Below are 13,587 nucleotides of genomic sequence, written 5' to 3'. Positions count from 1 at the left end.
GTGTGGTTACATTCTTTGGGGTAATGGATAACATGTTGCAAGGTGAGAGGGGGATGGGGGTCTTTCTTTCTGTCACATCCCGAAATCTTCCGTTCGTCTGTCCCTATCTACTACATCTCTCCCCTCCTTTTTATAAATAAAATGAGGTAGTTGTAGATATAGGCACTGGAGTGAGGTACAAACTTGTAACTTGGTAAGGAAAAAAGGGTTTTGGTAAACCTGAGTAATTCTCGCAAGGTGAGTTTCGAAGGCTTTTGCAACTGACTGTGTTCGCAGTTTTTGATTTACAGCATTTGTTGCTGGCCCACGAACAGAATGTTCGCCCGTTCTAGACGGGCCTGAACAAACGAGACTAGCTTGTTCAGCAGGCATGGTCCTATGGTAACAGCTAAAAGCAGTATTGCCAGTGGACCTACCAGGGCAGAAATTAAAGTGGTGAGCTAAGGTGATTGATTGAACCAAGATTTGAACTAGCTCTGCTGGGTTTCCCTGTCTCTCTTTCTCTGAGCCAGTCTATCTCGGAGTTCTGCCATGGAGTCTTTAACGACTCCCGTATGATCTGTATAAAAGCAGCATTCCTCTTTTAAAGCTGCACACAGTCCTTCTTGTTGCATGAACAAGAGGTCTAGTCCTCGCTTATTCTGTAAAATTATTTCTGAAAGCAAAGAGACTGATTTTTCTAGATAGGAGATGGATTTCTTGATCTTCTACAGGTCTTCGTTGATGGTCATTTGTAGCTGAGAGAGTCCGTGCTGTTGGGTTGCGATGGCTGAGACACTCGTGGCTGTGCTAGCTGCTCTCAGGCCGAGCAGCATTGCGATAGTTATACTTGTGATTATTTCTCTTTTGTGGAGTTTGTCAGGTTCTTCGAAAAGGTGGTACACTTCTTTATCTGAGTGGTACAGGACCTTAGGAACAATCAGAACTTGGACACAGAAGTCGATAGAGTCATTAAATTTGGCAAGGAACACACAAGGACTCACTCTGGATCGCTAGCAAACCCACATTCTAGATGCGGATGGGACCACCTACTTATTGGTCTTTCTGTGGGCTTGACAACTTTAGTGCAGAAGTTGCTTTTTTGCTTTGCTAAAGTTGCATTGCCAAAACATTTGCCCTGTCCTGTGATTTGACTCAGGGTGATTCTTCTGCGGGGAGTGTCCCATCTGCACTGGTGGGGGGCATCGGCTGTGGAGTAACTGAAGGGGGTGTCTAAAGCAATGCCTTCGTAGAAAGGGGGTTTAACATTATAACAAAGCTAACAGGAGTTAGTCAGGTTCGGTTTGGTTTTGTTTAGGGTTAGAAAGGTAGCTTTTAGTATACGAAAGATTGGGTTTGGATCGGACTTGGCTGTGCAGCTTATCTGGAAGGCATCTGTATGGCTAGCCGGGGTGTCGGTGACTTTTGGGGGCAAGGTTTTGGGGTGGGTTGTGTTTTTTTCTTTTTTTGTATGAAGCGTTATAGCTACTAATTGGGTGCTTTTCCAAGCTCGGGACGGCTTTTTCACTCCGTTCACTGGGCGGACTTCTTTGCATTGCCAGTGTCGGGGCTACAGTGCTTGGGGAAAAATCGAGCAGTCTGCTCCTGTGTCTGCCTAAAACTGAAGCCCTATGACATGGGGGTCCTGACTGCCATAAAGGCGGCACGTCCCCCACACCTTCGGGGGCTCTTTTCCTATTTGCATGGCCAGGGCTACCCAGGGGTCCCGTTCTGGGGCGTCTCTTGCTGACTCTGCGGCACGGGCGCTGCTTGCGGTGGTAGTGGGTACGAAGGTACCGCAGGCTGTGTTGCGAAATTCGCTGGTGAGGGTATGAAGCTGGCTGCCTCCTGTGGGGGTATGGGGTATAAGGGCACCCCGTCCCACTGGGGGTTGGCATAGATGGGCTGCCTTGCATTCGCGGCGGGAGGAGGCTGAGTGCGGCCCGCACACCCCTTCTCTCTCCTGTTTCCCTGGGGCTGGGACCTGCAGTCTTTGGTGAGGTGCCCCTTCTTCCCGCAGCCCCAACAGGCTCTTCTCGGGCGTGTTTGGGGTGGAGGCGCCGCGGCAGGCTGCCATGCCGGCTGGGGACCATTCAGCGCAGGCTATTTTTATTTCTCCCCAGTCGGTAAACTGGGCTGGTTCGTATTGTGGCTGCTTTTCGGTGCGGCTTAAAGCTTTATTCGGTTTTGTTTTAAATTGCGTTGGCTCTGTTTCCTCCGTCTCAGAGTCCCAGCCGGCTTCCGTCAGCTCTTCTGAGCTGCTGGAGCTGCTGCCGGACTCCGAGTTGGAAGTCGAATGCCAGCAAACTTCCGGGGCTCGGTGCCGTTTTGTGCGGCTCCGACCCCGCTCCTCCCCCCGGGGGTGGTGCCGCTGCCGCCCCCCGGGCTCGCCCTGCCTCCTGCAGGGGTGGGTTTCTCCCTTACATGGTAACGGCGTCAGGCGCGGCTGCCGATTGGCTCCGAGCCCTCTGCCGCTCTCCTCCTCTTTCTCCCGCACACGCGCATTAGCAGAACTCCGCGCCTCTGGGCTCTTCGCGCCGAGACTGCCCGCGCCCCGCCCCTCCCCTTGGCTGCCGGCGCCATTTTCAAAGGGATATGGAGGCGGCGTGGGCAGGAATTCCCCCCGAGCCGCGGCTCCCGCGCCTCTGGCTTCCCCCGCCAGTCCCTGCCAACAGAGCTCTGCGTGCTGCTGCACCTCCGGTACCGGGTCACTGCCCGGCGGTGGCGGGGTGGATGGGGAAGCCGCGGATTTTTGGGAAGGTTCCGTGGGGGGATTTGGGCTCTGGTCCAGGGAGGGGGGTGACGCGCTGGGCCCCCCCGGATCCCCGCTCCCGGGCAGATCACCCTCAGGGGCGGTTTGCGTTGCCACTCCTACGCCTAGCTTGGGTGTAACCAATAAACACGTACGCGCTGCGCTCCATGTCTCTTGCTCTTCTATTGCTCTGCGCAGGGCTTTCTCTACTTTGCCCTACGCCTTAAGGCATTTGCCGCTGCCTGAGGATTTCGTGTCCTCGGCCAGCACGGCTGTGCATTTTTCCCATATTTCTGGATGCAAAACCTCCACAGGGCGTTCAATTGCCCCAAGCTCAAGCAGCCTTGCTATAGCAAGATAAAAGATTTTGAGCTTACACTCAATTCCCCATTGCTTACGAACCTCACTTACGACCCTGGCGATGGCGTCTATGACGATCGCGGGTCCTGGGACGTCTCCCTCGCCGAGAACACGGTCTCACCGGTCTGGCCGCTGCTCTTGTCCAGGTGACACCCGCTACCCGAGCGAATTATTCCCGGGCTTCGGCACCAGTTATGTTGCCTTCAGGGGAAGGCAAGGCGACCTGGTTGCAAGGAACAGCACGGCAGCCCAGTCTCCCCTGGGCCACTCGGGCTAACAACATGCGCTGGACACCAATGTGGTGGACGGTTGAAAGTGTTTATTATCTTATCTCATGGGTTTAAATAGTCTTGGGGGACTCTGCTACGTCAGGGGGGGTTGGCAGGGTCTCTAGGGTTAGTCAGGAGTGGAAAACTACTGGGTTAGGTGTGGTTACATTATTTGGGGTAATGGATAACATGTTGCAAGGTGAGAGGGGGATGGGGGTCTTTCTTTCTGTCACATCCCGAAATCTTCTGTTCGTCTGTCCCTATCTACTACAGGGCAGACACCCCACAGTGGCCGTGCTCCATCCACCTGGGGCATCCCGGGGCTGTCCCTGCCTGGGCAGCGCAGGGCTGGGCTGTGTTCTCCGGCCTCTCCCGCAGACCCTCAGCTCGGGCTGCGCTCGCTCTTTGCCAGGTGCAGCCGTGCAGCGCACACGAGAGCAGGAATGCACCCGTGGCCGCTTCCACAGAACAGCACAGGTACCTGCAGCCATCCCCACCTGGGCTGGGCCTGCTGGCACTGCTCAGCCCAGCAGCACGCCTGCAGCACTCCGTGGCTTCTTGCCCTTCTCCTACAGCTCGTTTGCAAATACATCAAGAGAATTTGGCAGGAAGAGACCAGCGCCATGGGCCCTGGGCTCAGAGCATACTCAGAGCTCCTCGGACATGAGACCAGTGCCGCCCTGCTGGATTTGCTTGTGCAGAGGGGTGTTTCCAGAGCAGAGCAAGTAAGCAGCTGTGGCCAGGCTTCAATTCCCCCATGAGTCACACGGCTTCCCAAGCCAAAGTGCTGGCCCCTGTGAGCCTTTGAGGCCATCGCAGTGCAGTGGGAAGGGAAACACTTCTCTGGGGACCCTGGGAACACTGCTCCCTCTGGCAGCTTTCCAAGTCTCCCTGTGCCTTCTCCAGGTGCCTGCCATGGTGAGGTACATCCACCAGTGGCTCATGGCCAATGATTCTGCTGAGCACAGGCTGGACAACGCCCTGCTGTATCTCACAGAAGCGCAGCCAAATGAGGCAGTAATGACACTCCTGCGTGTGGTCCCATCCTGTGACAGGTATGGGGCCCATCTGCCCAGAGGGCTCAGAGCTCACCCCAACCCATCGCCCTGCACAGCCTGTCCCAGGTGTCTGACCCACAGAGAGTCCCAGGGCCCTCTGGCTCCTCCCTCTGCCAGCCCTGGCACGTCAGCCCCAAGCCTGCAGCCATGCTCCCTCGCTGCCCCACAGGGGCCTGTCCCCACAGGGCTGGGCTGCCTGGCTGCTGCTGGAGAGGGGCAGTGGGCAAAGGCAGAGCCGTCGGTCAACCCAGGCCCCTAGAGATGCCCAGACCACGGTGTGTGTCTGAGATCCCCTGAGACGGAGATCTAACCCCACAGAGCTGCCATGGCCATGTGGAAGACCATCATGTGCACGCCCTGGACTGCAGAGCTGGCACAGCAGATACTCCTGGATGTGCTGGGGAGCTGGCCAGAGCACAGCACGTGCACCTCCGATGGGGACAAAAAAGGTGTCTTTGTCCTGGCTGTGAGTTTCTGCCTTTGCTGGCCCCAAGGCCACCTCTCCAGCAGTTCTCCATCCTCCCTCCCCTACAGCGTCTCCCTGTCTCAGGCACTGGCCTGAAAGCTGGCCTAGGGACAGCTGCAGGCCCACCAGGCCCGGTGCTCCCCCTGTGGCTCTCTGGGCCTTTCCGTCCCGTGCTCGGGCTCTGCCACACAAACACCTCGGCACTGAGCCCTGTCTCAGGGGGCTTTGTCCTTTGCAGGCAACTGTGGTGATATGGAAGATCCTCCAGGAGCCCTGTGTCCCAGATATAGTGATGGAGCATTTCCCACAGTTATTTTTGCATCTGCTCTTCCAAGTGTTCTTCAGCACCAAAGAGATGCCAGAGGCGGTCGATACCTTCTGGAAGGGATGCCAGGAAGAACACGGCCTTGCCACCAGCCCCAAATAGTGCTCCATCCCAGTCCTTCTGTCCCTGACACACAGCCAGGGCAGAAGCCAGTGTTCCCAGTGTGACCCGGGCTTTGCTCTGCACTCAGGTTTGCAGTGAGGACCCTGAAGTCCCTGCTGTGCCGAATGGACTATGAGGATGTGGTGGTGGCCATGGAACACAAGCGTGGCTGTGGCACGCTGCTCTGTGCTGAAACCCACCATTATGCTGTGGGTCTGCAGGCTAGATGAGACCCCCTTCTCCCCATTGCTCCCGGCATTTGTGCTCTGTGTCTGGGGTATCCCACTCAGTCCCCGTGGCCATGGGCCAGAGGGACGAGGGATGGCCAAGCAGACTGGGAAAGGCTGGGAGAGGAGGGTGCCCAGTAGCAGCCACATCTCAAAGGGCCCAAGTCCCCCTGCAGGATGGGGGGTAAAGACAAGAACTGCATCAGTCTGTCCTGGGAGGGGCTTCCCCCCCCGACTCAGGGTCTTAGTGTCGTAGGAGCAGGCCCCCAGCCGGGTAATCATTATCACTGACTCCATGTATTGCAGAAGTCTGATCAATAATTAACTTTATTAGGAAACCCATTGTTCTTATAGATAGTTATGATATAGGTAGATTTAATTGGTTTTCTAGTCTAAATACTATCACCATTAGTTAATTAAGAAAGCACCCTTTGGTAGACAAATCTCCATAACATATACCACATGTTCACAATACGAGGTGCAGCATGTTAAGATAAGAATGTTTTTTCTTTCTTTCCTCTGATCTTCTCAGACTTTCTCAGGCGATGCCTGGGAAAGTTGTCTGTTTCTCTCTGAGGCCAGAGAGCTGCTGCCACATCTTAGTGCCATTTTCCTCCTTGCAGAGAGATGCACAATGAATCCACCTGCTTGTGCAAAAGCATCTCATGCTGTCTCCTTGAGTTTCTCAGCAAAGAGATGCCATATTGGCACTTCCCTGCCCTGGCATTCCTTGTGGAGGTGAGTCTGAAGGCCGGCGCTGCATCCGAGCTCTCTGCCCTCTCGTAGCTGCAGCTGCCTGGGATGGTGCCCACGCCCTGCGCTGCTGCCTGGTCCCCGCCCTGTGCGGTTCTGGGCTCCTGCCGGCCGGGTCCCCTGTCACTGCCCTGTGCCTTTCAGGTCCTGCATTGCCTGGACTTGAGAGCATGCAGTGACAGCATCATGGATCTCTTGTCGAGGCGCTTGCTGAGTGAGCGCACAGAGATGCGCCGCCAGGTTCTGAGGGCCCTCCTCTTGCTCAGGGATAATCCCTCGCTGGTAAGGAGGGGCAGCAGCTGAAGCCGTGCAGGCAGCGTGGTGCTGGGGAACGCAGTCGCTGGAACTTGGCTGGGCTTCAGGCACTGGGGCAGCCGCTCCCAGCTCTCCGAGGGCTGCCCGAGTGCTGCGGGACAGGCCTTTGACCTCTAGGCCCTGTGGCAGCAGGGTGGCCTTTCACACACCTTTGCTCCGCACAGGCCAAAAGAATGTGGAACCTGACTGAGACCTCGCACTGCTCACCAAGGATCCTTGGATGGTGAGAAGGGGGCAGTGGCTGAAGCTGCGCTGGGCAAAGCAGCCCCTTGGGCTGGCAGGGCTTCAGGAGCTGAGGCAGCTGCTCCCAGCTCTCCTGCCTCACCTCCCCCAGTGCTTTGGGAAAGGCCTTTGGCCTCTCTGTGATGTCACACGGACATCTCTGTGATGTCACACTGAAACTGTGAGGTCACATAGCTGCTTGTGATGTCACAGTGACAGCTATGTGATGTCACAAAGCCCTCTGTGATGTCCCACAAACATTTCTGTGATATCATACAACTTCCTGTGATGTCACACTGACATCTCTGTGATGTCACACAGCTCTCTGTGATTTCACAGGGACATCTTTCTGATGTCACAATATCTCTTGTGATGTACACAGACAACTCTGTGACGCCACAAAGCTCTATGTGATCGCTGTGCTCTCACACATCCTCCTCTGATGTCACAGAGAGATTTTTGTGATGTCACACTGACATCTCTCTAATGTCAGACAGCTCTCTGTGATGTCACACGGACATCTCTGTGATGTCACACATCTCTCTTTGCTATCACACTGACATGTCTGTGATGTCACACAGCTCTTTGTGATGTCACACTGAGATCTCTGTGATATCACACAACCTTCTGTGATGTCACACAATCATCTCTGTGATGTCACACATCTTTTTGTGAGGTCACACAGACACACAACTCTCTTTGATGTCACACTGACATTTCTGTGATGTCACACAACTGTCTTTAATGTCACATAGCTCTCTGTGATGTCACACAGCTTTTTGTGACATCACATGGACATCTCTGTGATGTCACACTGCTCTCTGTCATGTCACAAGATCATCTTTGTGATGTCACACAATCTCCACTTGATGTCACAAAGACATCTGTGTGAGGTCACTCTGACATCTCTGTGATGTCACACAGCTCTCTGTGATGCCACACGGTCAGCTCAGTGATGTCATACAACCTCCTATGATGTCACAATGACATCTCTATGATTTCACACTGAAACCTTTGTGACGTGGCACAGCTCTCTGTGATGTCACACTAACCCTGTGATGTCACAAAGCTCTCTGTGAGGTCACACTGACATCTCTGTGATGTCACACAACTTCCTGTGATGTCACAGAGACATATCTGTGAGGTCACACTGACATATCTGTGATGTCACATAGCTCTCTGTGACATCACATGGACATCTCTGTGATGTCACACAGCCTCCTGTGATGTCACATGAACATCTCTGTGATGTCAAGATGACATCTCTGTGATGTCACACTGACATCTCTGTGATGTCACACAGCTCTCTGTGATGTCACATTGACTTCCCTGTGATTTCACACACTATGTGATGTCATAATGACATCTCTGTGATGTCATACCACTCTCTGTGATGTCACATGGACACCTTTGTGATGTCACACAACCTACTGTGATGTCACAGAGACATTTCTGTGATGTCACATGGAGATCTCTGTGATGTCACACAGCACTTTGTGATGTCACACGGACATCTCTGTGATGTCACATTGACTCACTGTGATGTCACACAGCTCTCTGTGATGTCACACGGTCATCTCTGTTATGTCACACTGAGATCTCAGTGATGTCACACAACCTCCTGTGATGTCACACAGTCATCTCTGTGATGTCACACAGTATTTTGTGATGTCACACAGACAACTCTCTGATGTCATACAACTCTCTTTGATGTCACACTGACATTTCTGTGATGTCACACAACTCTCTTTAATGTCACACAGCTCTCTGTGTTGTCACACAACTTTTTGTGATGTCACACAGACATCTCTGTGATGTAAAACTGGCATATCCGTGATGTCGCACAAAATACTGTGATATTACATTGGCATCCCTTTGATGTCACACATCTCTCTGTCATGTCACGCGGTCACATCTGTGATGTCACACTGACATTTCTGTGATGTCACAGAATTTTTTGTGATGTCACACGGACATCTCTTTGATGTCACACAACTCTCTGTCATGTCACACTGTTCTCTGTCATGTCACAAGGTCATCTTTGTGATGTCACACAAGCTCCACTTGATGTCACCTAGACATCTTTGTGATGTCACTGCGACATCCCTGTGATGTCACACAGCTCTCTGTGATGTCACATTGACATCTCTGTGATGTCACACTGTCATCTCTGTGGTGACACACTGACATGTCTGTGGTGACACACTGACATGTCTGTGATGTCACACAGACAGCTGTCTGTGATGTCACAATTCCATCTTTGTGATGTCATGCAAGCTCCTGTGATGTCACAGAGACATCTCTGTGATTTCACACAGCTCTCTGTGATGTGACACTGACATCTCAATGATACCATGAAGCTCTCTGTGATGTCACACGGTCATCTCTGTGATGTCACACTGACATGTCTGTGATGTGACACTGACATGTCTGTGATGTGACACTGACAGCACAGCCTGGAGCAGAGCCCGCGCGGCCTCGGGCTGCAGCAGCGGGCAGGGGCACAGCTGCCAGCCCACACACCGAGCACCGCGCTCAGGGGCTGCTCCAGGCTGGGGCTGCGGCTTCCCGGCCCTCCTTACCAGGATCTCAATGAACCTCCACAGTTTCTCCTTCTTTACAGGTTTTTCAAGGTCTCTCCTATTCAGGAATTTGGCCACACAAAGCAGGGTTTCCTGAGAAGACTGGAGAGCAATAGAGACATGGAAATGTCCCCGCAGCCCAGAGCCCAGGATCATCATGCCTGTGCCAGGGCCAGGAAGAGGATGCAGCCCACATGGCGCCAGGGCAGGAGGCAGCCGAGCCCCCTCCCAGGGGAACAGCAGCAGCCCAGGTGTCCTCACCTCTGCCACACACTGATTCTCATCATGGCAGTGGAAGAAGAGTGGCAGCAGGCTGTGACACACTTGTGTCATCAGGAGCTTTTTTCCTTCTTCTGCTACAGCAGACAGCAAGTTTCGAAAGACAAACATGGAGAGCTGCTGCACGTGGCTATCATCCTGTGTAACAGGAAGGAAACAAGACCTTGGCATCAGCTGATTCCGGCCCACCTTGGCGCAGGCCTGCATCTCCACAGGGCACCAAGTGTCTGGGCAGCAGCCAGTGGCCGTGCCTGAGGGCACAGAGCCTTACATGGTCAAAGAGTGGCAGGAGCACCTTAGCCAGCTGCAGGGTGATGGGGCTGGGTATTGGGGCGTCATTGTCCAGGAACAAATCACTAACTAGAACAATGGCCATCCTGACCATATCACTATCATTTTCCTGCAGGAGCTCTCCGAGGCTTTTGGTCAGGCTCCACATTCTTTTGGCCTGTGCGGAACAAAAGTGTGTGAAAGGCCACCCTGCTGCCACAGGGCCCAGAGGCCAAAGGCCTGTCCCACAGCACTCGGGCAGCTGAAGTGGGAGGCAGGAGAGCTGGGAGCGGCTGCCCCAGTGCCTGAAGCCCAGCCAAGTTCCAGCGACTGCGTTCCCCAGCACCACGCTGCCTGCACGGCTTCAGCTGCTGCCCCTCCTTACCAGCGAGGGATTATCCCTGACCAAGAGGAGGGCCCTCAGAACCTGGCGGCGCATCTCTGTGTGCTCACTCAGCAAGTGTCTCGACAAGAGATCCATGATGCTGTCACTGCATGCACTCAAGTCCAGGCAATGCAGGACCTGAAAGGCACAGGGCAGTGACAGGGAACCTGGCCTGCAGGAGCCCAGAACCGCACAGGGCGGGGACCAGGCAGTAGCGCAGGGCGTGGGCACCATCCCAGGCAGCTGCAGCTACGAGAGGGCAGAGAGCTCGGAGGCAGCGCCGGCCTTCAGACTCACCTCCACAAGGAATGCCAGGGCAGGGAAGTTCCAGTATGGCATCTCTTTGCTGAGAAACTCAAGGAGACAGCATGAGATGCTTTTGCACAAGCAGGTGGATTCATTGTGCATCTCTCTGCAAGGAGGAAAATGGCACTAAGATGTGGCAGCAGCTCTCTGGCCTCAGAGAGAAACAGACAACTTTCCCAGGCATCGCCTGAGAAAGTCTGAGAAGATCAGAGGAAAGAAAGAAAAAACATTCTTATCTTAACATGCTGCACCTCGTATTGTGAACATGTGGTATATGTTATGGAGATTTGTCTACCAAAGGGTGCTTTCTTAATTAACTAATGGTGATAGTATTTAGACTAGAAAACCAATTAAATCTACCTATATCATAACTATCTATAAGAACAATGGGTTTCCTAATAAAGTTAATTATTGATCAGACTTCTGCAATACATGGAGTCAGTGATAATGATTACCCGGCTGGGGGCCCGCTGCTATGACACTAAGACCCTGAGCCGGGGGGGGAAGCCCCTCCCAGGACAGACTGACGGAGTTCTTGTCTCTACTCCCCACCATGCAGGGGGACTTGGGCCCTTTGAGATGTGGCTGCTACTGGGCACCCTCCTCTCCCAGCCTTTCCCAGTCTGCTTGGCTGTCCCTCGTCCCTCTGGCCCATGGCCACGGGGACTGAGTGGGATATCCCAGACACAGAGCACAAATGCCGGGAGCAGTGGGGAGAAGGGGGTCTCACCTGGCCAGCAGACCCACAGCATAAATGTGGGTGTCAGCACAGAGCAGCGTGCCACAGCCACGCTTGCGTTCCATTGACAACACCACATCCTCATAGTCCATTTGGCACAGCAGGGACTTCAAGGTCCTCACTGCAAACCTGAGTGCAGATCAAAGCCCGGGTCACACTGGGAACACTGGCTTCTGCCCTGGCTGTGTGGCAGGGACAGAAGGACTGGGATGGAGCACTATTTGGGACTAGTGGCAAGGCCGTGTTCTTCCTGGCATCCCTTCCAGAAGGTATCCACCTCCTCTGGCATCTCTTTGGTTCGGAAGAGCACTTGGAAGAGCAGATGCAAAAATAACTGTGGGAAATGCTCCATCACTATATCTGGGACACAGGACTCCTGGAGGATCTTCCACATCACCACAGTTGCCTGCAAAGGACAAAGCCCCCTGAGACAGGGCTCAGTGCCGAGGTGTTTGTGTGGCAGGGCCCGAGCGTGGCAGGGAGAGGCCCAGAGAGCCACAGGGGGAGCAGCGGGCCTGGTGGCCCTGCAGCTGTCCCTAGGCCAGCTTTCAGGCCCTGAGGCAGGGAGATGCAGTGGGGGAAGGAGGATGGAGAACTGCTGGACAGGTGGCCTTGGGGCCAGCAAAGGCAGAAACTCACAGCCAGGACAAAGACACCTTTTTTGTCCCCATTGGAGATGCACGTGCTGTGCTCTGGCCAGCTCCCCAGCACATCCAGGAGTATCTGCTGTGCCAGCTCTGCAGTCCAGGGCATGCACATGATGGTCTTCCACATGGCCATGGCAGCTCTGTGGGGTTAGAGATCTGTCTCAGGGGATCTCAGACACAGCACCGTGGCCTGGGCATCTCTAGGGGCCTGGGTTGACCGACGGCTCTGCCTTTGCCCACTGCCCCTCTCCAGCAGCAGCCAGGCAGCCCAGCCCTGTGGGGACAGGCCCCTGTGGGGCAGCGAGGGAACATGGCAGCAGGCTTGGGGCTGACGTGCCAGGGCTGGCGGAGGGAGCAGCCAGAGGGCCCTGGGACTCTCTGTTGGTCAGACACCTGGGACAGGCTGTGCAGGCTGATGGGCTGGGGAGCCCTGAGCCCTCTGGGCAGATGGGCCCCATACCTGTCACAGGATGGGGCCACACGCAGGAGTGTCATTACTGCCTCATTTGGCTGCGCTTCTGTGCGATACAGCAGGGCGTTGTCCAGCCTGTGCTCCACAGAATCATTGGCCATGAGCCACTGGTGGATGTATCTCACCATGCCGGGCACCTGGAGAAGGCACAGGGAGACTTGGAAAGCTGCCAGAGGGAGCAGTGTTCCCAGTGTCCCCAGAGAAGTGCTTCCCTCCCCACCGCACTGCGATGGCCTCAAAGGCTCACAGGGCCCAGCACTGTGGCTTGGGAAGCCGTGTGACTCATGGGGGAATTGAAGCCTGGCCACAGCTGCCTACTTGCTCTGCTCTGGAAACACCCCTCTGCACAAGCAAATCCAGCAGGGCGGCACTGGTCTCATGTCCGAGGAGCTCTGAGTATGCTCGGAGCCCAGGGCCCATGGCGCTGGTCTCTTCCTGCCAAATTCTCTTGATGAATTTGCAAATGAGCTGTAGGAGAAGGGCAAGAAGCCACGGAGTGCTGCAGGTGTGTTGCTGGGCTGAGCAGTGACAGCAGGCCCAGCCCAGGTGGGGATGGCTGCAGGTACCTGCGCTGTTCTGCGGAAGCGGCCACGGGTGCGTTCCTGCTCTCGTGTGCGCTGCACGGCTGCACCTGGCAAAGAGCGAGCGCAGCCCGAGCTGAGGGGCTGCGGGAGAGGCCGGAGAACACAGCCCAGCCCTGCACTGCCCAGGCAGGGACAGCCCCGCAACGACCCAGGGCACGGAGCACGGCTGTGGGGTGTCTGGCCGGCCCCTATTCCATCCTGTCCATGGGCATGGCCCCAGGGGATGGGATGGGATGGGATGGGATGGGATGGGATGGGATGGGATGGGATGGGATGGGATGGGATGGGATGGGATGGGGTGGGATGGAGCCAAGCTGGCTGAAGGCACCAGCCCTGCGGCCTGGCTCTGCCACTCACCCTTCTGTGGTGGATGGAACAGCACCACCTCTTCAGTCTCCTGTGCTGGAGCAGCTGCAGGGTCGCCTTCTTCCTCCTCCATCCAGGTCAGCTTGGGCACTCTCAGGGCTCCCTGCCCCATGTCACTGACTGGATTTC

General features: G+C 55.1%; 1 protein-coding gene across 1 annotated transcript in view; it reads left to right on the top strand.

The window, feature by feature from the left end:
- Nucleotides 1–13,587, top strand: part of LOC144247626 (uncharacterized) — a 552,118-nt gene that overhangs the window by 160,602 nt on the left and 377,929 nt on the right. The window lies entirely within an intron of this gene.

Source organism: Lonchura striata, chromosome 29, assembly GCF_046129695.1.
Source record: "Lonchura striata isolate bLonStr1 chromosome 29, bLonStr1.mat, whole genome shotgun sequence".
Lineage (NCBI taxonomy): Eukaryota > Metazoa > Chordata > Aves > Passeriformes > Estrildidae > Lonchura > Lonchura striata.
This window is presented reverse-complemented; position numbering and strand designations above follow the sequence as displayed.